Here is a 9217-nt window from a genome sequence, read left to right as displayed (position 1 = left end):
AGCGCCGCAGGGCAGGAGGGAGGGAGAGTTCAATGAAGGGAGTGGAGTAGGTACATGGAAAGGGGTATGGCAAAAGGGGGAGGAGGGAAGAGGGAGTTAAGGGTATAGGGACAGTGGGCTTTCAGTCGTTCAATTTGTTTGGTCAGCTCCGAGACCCCCGAGTGCCCGGTAGCTATCGCTTGCTTCGTATACCCTTTCTGCCTGGGGAGGGTATTCTTATTTTTTTGAGATGTTTGCAGTGCCGAAAAGGACATGAGATAACAAATACTTGGTCAGTATATGAATAGAAAAAGTCCAAACAATTATTATTATATATTTAGCATAGTAGTTCCTTGATTTTCCATATATCTGCTGGATAACTTACACGATATATTCTCGATAACATCGATAACAGTCGATAACATAAAGATAGGTAACCAATCCTTTAACATAGCCCTAGATTGAGATCAGATAATTATATCTTGTAGCTAACAAAGAAAGAAAATTGATGAATATAATCTATATCTTTTATCGCAAAAGTTCTTAAGAAAAAAAGAATTTCCAGAATTTTAAGTATTTCTGAAGATAATAATATAACCAAAAGTTGAAAGTCTCTGTTTCATATATTTTTACACTCCAAATTGGAGGCCTTGAAGGGTATCTAAAGCTCCGACTAACCATGGATCCAATTATTTCTTTTCATATTTTTGTTGAAACTGGTCTGCTCTCTGAAGCTCTGAAGCTGAAGTACACATTGGGTTAAGTGCGTTTTATGGTTTGTTGATTCAAAAGCGAAGCGAAGCCCCACCCACCATTCAGAAGGAGAGACCGAGACCCCCGCCACACCGCAGAGGAGTTCGACCGAAGGGACGGAGGGAGGGACACACAGTCCGCCTAGGGCTAATGAATTTTTAGTTACAAAACTTCGATCTGGTGACAATATCTGGGCTCCGGCTCGGCTTCGACCTTCGGTGTCTCACTGTCTTGGGGTTAGGGCGTATGCGTAATTTTTGCTCTTTTGATGATTGATGGATGGAAAAACTTTGTGTGTTTCGTTGACCTCAAAAATTGAAGTATGTGCAGTCATTGGAGGTGAATCGGACTTGAATAATTGGCTATATTTCGGATTTGATTTATGCCAAGTGGAGCGCTTGAATGGACTTGAAGTTCGAGAGAGAAATCTCTTTTAAAATATGTTAATCCCAAAAACCAATAAAACAAACCATAATATATACAGAGTATGTGGCTTAAGCGATGGATATTCTACAGAAACTTCCCTTTTTAGCTCGAGAACCACTCTCTTGCCAGATTCTTTGATTTTCTTCGATTCGATTGATATGCAAATGCTGTGGGCCCATAAACACCTTTAGGCCATGGCTTTTTACAACTAAACAAGCCACAAGCTGCTCGCTAGCCCCATTCACCAGAAACCATTTCATTCAACAAAATCAACAGCCGACTTTTAGTGAATGAATTTTTGTATTTTGTTTGGCTTAAAGTTGTTTTTCCGCCAACGCTCTTCGGGGCTTGGCGGCTGTTTTCCAGGCCAACATGTAGACAGAGATGTGGACCCACGCAGAAAAGTGCAACACAAAGAGCCGACACACACGCGTCCACGAGATATGCAATCAACCTACAAGATTGTAGGCGCCTCTTTTTGGAAAAGTTTTGCCACGCGCCAACCTGTCGCAGGGCTTCCCATTAATTAGCTGCCACAAAAACCGAACCGCCATCGAACTTGGCCAAGAACCAGCTACGAGACGTATATCATCTGTCAGGGGGATCGTTTCGTTATATAAGTCGCAGGGCATAAAAAAAACGCAGAAGCTTATGTCACCGTCTCCCCATGTGCGGGCGGACGTTCCATAAAAAACAAAAGATGGTTTTTGTTGCTCTTTTGGCCCATCTGTCTCGAAGTCTGAGGAGAACCCATAAATGGCATCAAAATTGATGACGTTGTAGCCTGGCTTTTCGTACCAGACAACGACCTACATCAATGCTTGGCTTCGGCTTTTAATAGTTTTAAAGCTACTCAATTTTTGTGGCAGAGTGTGGGCGATGGGGCATGAAGCTAACTCCTCACTAAGCTGGCCCCAAAAAGAGAGGAGAATCGATTGAATTGGGTTCTTATGAATGTAATTGTCAGCTTAGTTCAGGAATATGGTTATGTGACCTTTGAAAGTATAGAGAATATAGTCGAAAATAGTGGGAGATGAAGACTTACAAAAGATTACAGCATAGCTAGGAGATCTATGCTTATTTGTTCATATATCAGACTACCATACAAAACCGTAACAAATATATAAAATATGATTGGGATATATTGATTGAATGTTCATCTCTTGTCAATAGATTAATTCGATCAGATATCTTTACTGATTTGATATAACACCTGTGAAAGTTGGCCTTAAGAGGCTATGATCATTAGAACCAAAAAGGAATGATCCTTCAATTCATTTATACAAAGTTCCTAAGAAAACTACTCTTAAACCAATCCATAAACGGCCTTGAGACCTTAAGATGTTCGTTAATAATCATATACTCGGAGCTATGCTTCTTTATTGTGCTTTGGCAAGGCAACAATCGATCTTACGTGCCGAATAGACTTAAAATCATTCAAAATATTATCTAAAATCAATCAGAATTTGACGATATTTTTCCCTTGACTTCTCTCAACTACAGTTCCTATGAAGACCATGCTTAAACGGTGCCTACGCTCAAACACCGCCCGAATGAAGTGTGGGAGCTATCGCAAGTCGCCAAAACAGGGTCATCAAGTGGGCGATCAAGTGTTCGTACGTTCATTGAGTGGGAGTAGCCAGTAGCCTATCAACTTTTAGTAGGTGTCTGGTTGTCTTTAATTGATGAAAATTATACATCATTTCATCCGAAAAGTACCCGATCAAAATCCACAAATGGCCAAGAGTCGTTTACTACCTTGTAATCCGCAACCAAAAACATCAGATTGGATATTCCCATAAAAAGCGTGTGGAATGCAATGAAAATCGTATGGTTTTTATATGCATTTAATTTTCAATTTGGAACCGCATTTGGGGTGTTCGATATGCCAGGCAGCCAGCCAGCCACCACCTAATGATGATTGCCTCCATTGAGGCGGCGAGAAAACTTTCCTTTTCGAATCCACAGGCCTCTAATATGGCTAATCAAGAGGCAAGGGGAACGGTAGCACCCACTATCATTACATCATGTGGCAGATAGGCAGAGATCAAGACATGAAATAGACTTCCGCTCGACACGCACTTGGGGATCCATGGGATACAGGGAAAGTTATCAACATTACATTACCATCAAAGATACAGCTACAGCTACAGCTACAGATACATATCCATCGTACAACAATCGGCAATGAGAGTGAGTCTGTCTGGTGGTAATTTCAGATGCCAAAACAATGACACATAAATCGCTGAATAAAAAATCAAGCGTAACATCAACATTTTCACATTACCCTCCCTATATGTACGTACGTACTTATGTACGTACAGATGGTTAGATACGAGCACCCCGTCGCATCTATGAGATACACGAGTGTGCTCGTGGACTTGGTGGCATGTGGAAAGTTGCAAATTGCTGGTGGTGGGGGCAGTGTAGTAGAAAGCAAGGCAACAAGTTGCATCGTGCGCGTAAGTACGAGTATCTCTACTTGCCTCCCTGCTATTCAGTTACCCGCTCCCACCTCGTGCTTGTAATGTGAGAAAAAGGCAAGCCAAAGCTAAAAAGTGCAACGTTGACACAATTGCGAGTATCCATGAGATACTCAAGCAATTGTCAAGCGATTGTCTAGCTCCAGCGACCGGCAATTGCATTGCCACAATGGGCCACAGATGAGCTGGCTGCCAGAAGATGAAGTGGGAAGCGTGCTGTCGGTCTGCACTCCACTCCCTGTCTAGTACTACGAGAGCAGTCCGTAGTTGATTTGAAATTGTTTTGCAATTCAATTCATCTGCAATGACATATGGCATGTATCTAGAGATGCTATACGTAGCTATGCATCTTTCAAATTGGGTTTGTTTGTAGTTTATTTCCTAATATGAAAGGGAAGCGTTCAGTTGGGAAGTGTTGGCCACATTTGTGTTGGAAACAAGCTCAAGGAAATTGTGATCAAAGCTCTGCCGATGGCAACGAGAAGAGGCTCAAAAATATATCCAAATATATGCCAAAATGTTTATTTAGAGCACGGGTCTCACTAGGTTAGAGCTACCACTATAGAAACTATAGAAATTGGTTTCCAGGATTCCACTGGTACACTTTGTACACTCAGAGAAAAAGGCTATAGTCAAATGAAACACACAATATTTAAAATAAATATTCGGTTTCTGAATACAAAATTAGTGGAATTATATGGAATAAACTGTGATTTAAATATAAATGTATTAAATTTCCTTTTTAACACGATCTATATTCATAATCTAAATATATTTTGTAGGAAATATATTTAATTTTGATATGAAAAATATTTATTGTTAATATTTTCATATTAATAGTAAAAAAAAACAAGTGAAACAGATCTATTTATATACATTTTTCAATGGAAGTGTTAGTTAATTTAATTAGTTAAAATATTTGAATCTCATACTGGTCCTTCAGATCGTCGAGCTGTGAATCCGTACCGGATCCGCAGGGGCTTTACCATCGGACAGCAAATGGCGCCACAACGCCCCTCGTCCTCCTCTCTGGTCATCTCGCAGTGTTGGAAACGGAATGCCCAGTAAATTGGTATATTTTCTTTAATGTTTCACACAACACTGATTTCTCACAATACTCTCGAGACTATTTTCTGTAGACAGTGTGACGACTCCCTTTAATAGCAAGAAAAACAGGGCCACCATCCAATATGCTTGCATGATTCTTAATTCAATGAATACTCCCGTTGAAAGATTCAAAGCATACTTAAGGCCGGATGAAACAGTCAGGTCTTCTTTTGAACCAAAATATAAAATATATATTTTGCATACGACTTGCAACTTTTTTTCAAGATAATAATTGCAATAATATATGAATTATATATTGTCATGTTTTATATTGTACATTTCTAAAGGCTTCGCACAGCATCCTTATCTGCATGCATATAAATTGCGATACCCTCTTTCTCGCTGTGTGTAGGCTTGTATCAATTTGTATTCCAATTAATCAAAGAATACAGTGATTTATTAGATTCGAGTAGCTTTTTTTACCCCGTAAAGTTTATATATTCTAGATTAGAATTGAAATTTTTGCTACCTCAAATTAAGCAAAACTTTTAAGTAGTAACCACAATGTTGAAAATACAAGAAAAAAGACTATAAATAATGATCTTATCTACCAGAATGCCAAAAGTCATGACATTCGGACTATTTTTATAGCCAGGAAGAGGAAAATAATTGTGGGCCTCGACAAAAATGTTTCATGAGGTATCTACCAGTAGCTGAGTTTTTTGGCAGGGTTTTCTGGGTAAAGAGTGTGAGCGGGAGAGAGTGCAGCCATATAAACCGAGGGGCGCTGCTGCATGACTCCCCTACAAGCAGGAAATTATGATGAGAAACATATTCATACAATAAAAGCGCAAGTCTGAACTGTTGAAAGTATCTGTAGATACATTACATAACTTACAAAAGATACTATTGCAAAGATACAAATAATTTGCGCTAAATGAAAGTGAATGGTACACAATTATAGTGGAATGCTGACTATGGGATTGTCTTACTATTATATCGATCTGTGAAATGTGAACGATCTAAAGATATTCAAACTTCCTTTCGTTTACAGAGATACCTTCTGCCCCAGATTGGGTTCTGTTTCCCAATCTTGTTAGGCTTCTTCCTGTTTTCTATGACAGCCCGGTTATTATGTCATCTAATCCCCAATTTCGAACACGCATCGCATCGCATGCCATTTGCCCCACACAGAACTCAATTAAAAGTCCATTATCCACACCATGGAACAGAACTAGCATTTGGGATTTGTTTAATAAACAATTTCCGCTTTGATTTGTAGGCCCAGGCCCCCTCTCCCCTCTCCAAATCATAGGTAATTAACGTGATGGTTGCTTCTGTGCTTCTGTGTCTGCGGATGGGCAATTATGGCACCCCGCTTTTGTGGTGTGAAGAGTCACCCGCAGAGTGGGGTCAAGGGCCGCCTGGCTCCAACCCCTCAGGTGGTGCATACGCTTGCCTCTGTTGGTAGGAAGTTGCAGCTTCCTTTTGTCGGGCCAACAGTTGCGCGATTCTTGGCATTCTTTCCATAAAAATTAGCTTGCAATTTGCTCTGGCTTCAGCCTCAGCCCTTTGTCGATTGATTGTGTTGTGCGGATTCTTTTGCACACAGTTCGATTGAAGTCGAAGTCGAACTCCAATCGTCGGCATCGTTTGGTATTTTCTTCCCTTTAAGCAAAAGCCGACAAAATGCGAACCTCAAGAGAGAGAGAGAGGAGTGTGGGGCGGCGATGTCGTTTAAGGCCATTCGATTGGCATGCCGTCGCTCTCTTTGGGGTTGCATTTCATTCTAAAGTATCTGCGGGATCCATTAGTACTTGTATCTCTCTGCTTGGGGACCTGCCTCTGTAATCAATCAATGCATCATAGAACGATGGAGTCTGGTGGACTTCCCTCTTTTTTTTTTTCCAGACTTCCACCGGAAAATATTTGCTTCCGTTCTGTTGTTTTTCCAACCATTCTATGGAGTGGAGTATGGCAAATAAATTACAATTAAATGCAAGAAGCATGCAACAGGCACAGACAGACAGACAGACAGAGAATTGCTGTATCCAGCGGATGTGCGGAGTGGGCTACCTATAGCGACAACATCATTAGCCCCCACACCACACCATACTCCACTCTAGAGTGGGATTCTGGGGGCCCTTTTTCCTCCGATTGTAACGACAGTAAAAGTGGTCCATGCTAATCCGGAAGTGGGTCATTTTCCCCGAACGCAAATGAAAGCGTGTGCCCTGCCCCCTGCCACCGATTCGAAGCGTTGAAAATCATATAATGAATGAATGAAACACATGCTGGCAGCACGGAGCTGATAGTCAGCCATGGGAAATTGAAACCGAAAACTGCAGCAGTGGAAAGCCCCGAGAAGAGAGTCACGGAACCAACAGAGATATGGAGGTGGAGATGGAGAGATGGAGAGAGAGTATCATCATCATCATAATCATAATAAAGCAATCAAAATGAGGGAATAAGACATTGTCTCCTATCCCTCTGTGTGTGGGAAACTCGCTGACAGATGAGATATTGTCTTCAGACTTATGCAAGAACATCAATCGAAAAGCGACATGGTGTTGAAAGTTAAGAAAATTAATTAGAAAAGCAAAAAGCAATGAAAACCAAAGAAAAATACGAATGAGAAATAAGATATTTGCTGGGAGCCCTGCTTAATTCGAGATATGAGGCAGAGATCGGAGAGACTTTAAAGTAAGTTTTCGTTGCAAAAATTCTTGAGGAAAATTGTGCAAGAAAAACATTCTACGGAGTATCTTATTGTCGCGGCACGTGTAGGAATGCTAAAATTGAGTAGAATATGTGTAAAGTACGCTTAAAATAGGCAGACAAAATTTGCTCTTTAGAAATTTACATCCTTATAAAATATTAAAATTACGGATGTGCTTACAGAATAAAAAACTATCTTTCGATTTGCTGCTTGCATAGTCCTGGGCGGTAATTCTGCTGTAAGATTCCGCTTTCTTCGCCTTAATATCTGACACTCCTTAAGCAAGTGAAGGGAAAGTTTTTTCCTATTTCAATTAAATTAAAGAACATTTTTGTAAATATTTTCAGTGTCTTGGAAAACCAGAAAATAAGCTACCTGAATTTTGTAGATCACAAAAAAAAAAATAAAAAAATAAAAAAAAGAATAACATAAAAATTTAAATTAATTAAGCAAATATTAAAGTAATCTATGCACATATATGTATGTATGCTGAGGTAGCATTATTAAATCCGGCTGAAAATTAAATCTTGAATGCAAACCAAACTGAAATATTTTGTATGCCCCGCCGCCTTATAAGGTAACTTCCAATATTCTATCAATATTCCATATGAAATTTGTTTAGTAGCAAACGACTTTTGGCCATATGTAGTAGATCTGTTTCAGACACCACGCAAAATGCGAGTAACTTGCGCATAATTTGGTAGTAAATTCAACCATTAAGAAAAGACAAGACACCTACCCATAAAGACTGGACGACTGACCGATCGCCCACATATCGGAGCAGGGGCAGAGGCAGGGGCAGGGGAAGGGGCAGGGGCAGGGGCAGTGGCTGCTGCCATCCCACATTCAATTCCAATTTTGACGCGTGCGCAGGCGCAAGTCTTAATTTGCATATCCCCCAACGAATCGAAACTGTGGGGGCGACCCTACGATTTTGATTGTTTCACATTCTACGAGTTTGAAGCCAAAACGGATGTCTTGGATCTCTCTGGCTGCAGTTTTACTTTCGCTTGGGAGACAATGAAGCGGCCGTCAGATCTCTCTCTCTGAAGAGTTCTCACATTCATTTTGGGGCCTGCGAATTGCACATTAAATCTGCTGTGATCTTAATTATACTTGAAAATCTTTTAGAGTACATATCACGAACGTATCGTAAGCTCTTGGCTCCAAAAGCGTATCTTTTTGCTTATACAAAAACCATATCGAAATGTTATTTCACAGCAAAAGTCGGGCAGAACCAATGTTTAGAGGTGGTTTCTTCTATATATAGAGGAGTTTTGGCATCAGAAATATTCATTCTTTTAGTATGGGGTCTATTGGTCTCCTGGTTTTTTGTAAGTATTTTTAGCTGAGAAATATCTTTAGAAAGTATTGAAAACAAATTGTTTTTCTTAGTTTCCTTGGGGATGGCACTTGGGTCTTCGGCCTATCAGATGCCGATACAAGAGGGTAGGAGGATTTTCCAAAGCCAGAAACAATTAGCTCAAATGAATTTTGCAATGTATCAGCAAATACAACTGGATCAGGAAACCGTAGATCGCCAAATAGTCGAAAAAGAGTTGGCACTACAGATGGCCGCTAAACAGTTGTTCGAAATTCAGCAAAAGTTGGTGGAAACCCAACGGCGACTATCGGGTTGTCAACCGCAGCAGGAAACCAGCTATGGAAACCGGCTCCTGGCTTCGATATAATGCCAAAATTTTCTGGCGACCCAACAGAAATGAGAAGGTTTTTATTATGCCATTTGACCCACCAAATCGGCAGATTATTGGATCCACTTATCTAGCCCTGAAAATAAAGCAATTTTTTC

The sequence above is a fragment of the Drosophila persimilis genome, unplaced genomic scaffold (assembly GCF_003286085.1).
Source record: "Drosophila persimilis strain 14011-0111.01,24,50 unplaced genomic scaffold, DperRS2 tig00000191-arrow-pilon, whole genome shotgun sequence".
NCBI classification, from domain to species: Eukaryota; Metazoa; Arthropoda; class Insecta; order Diptera; family Drosophilidae; genus Drosophila; species Drosophila persimilis.
This window is presented reverse-complemented; position numbering follows the sequence as displayed.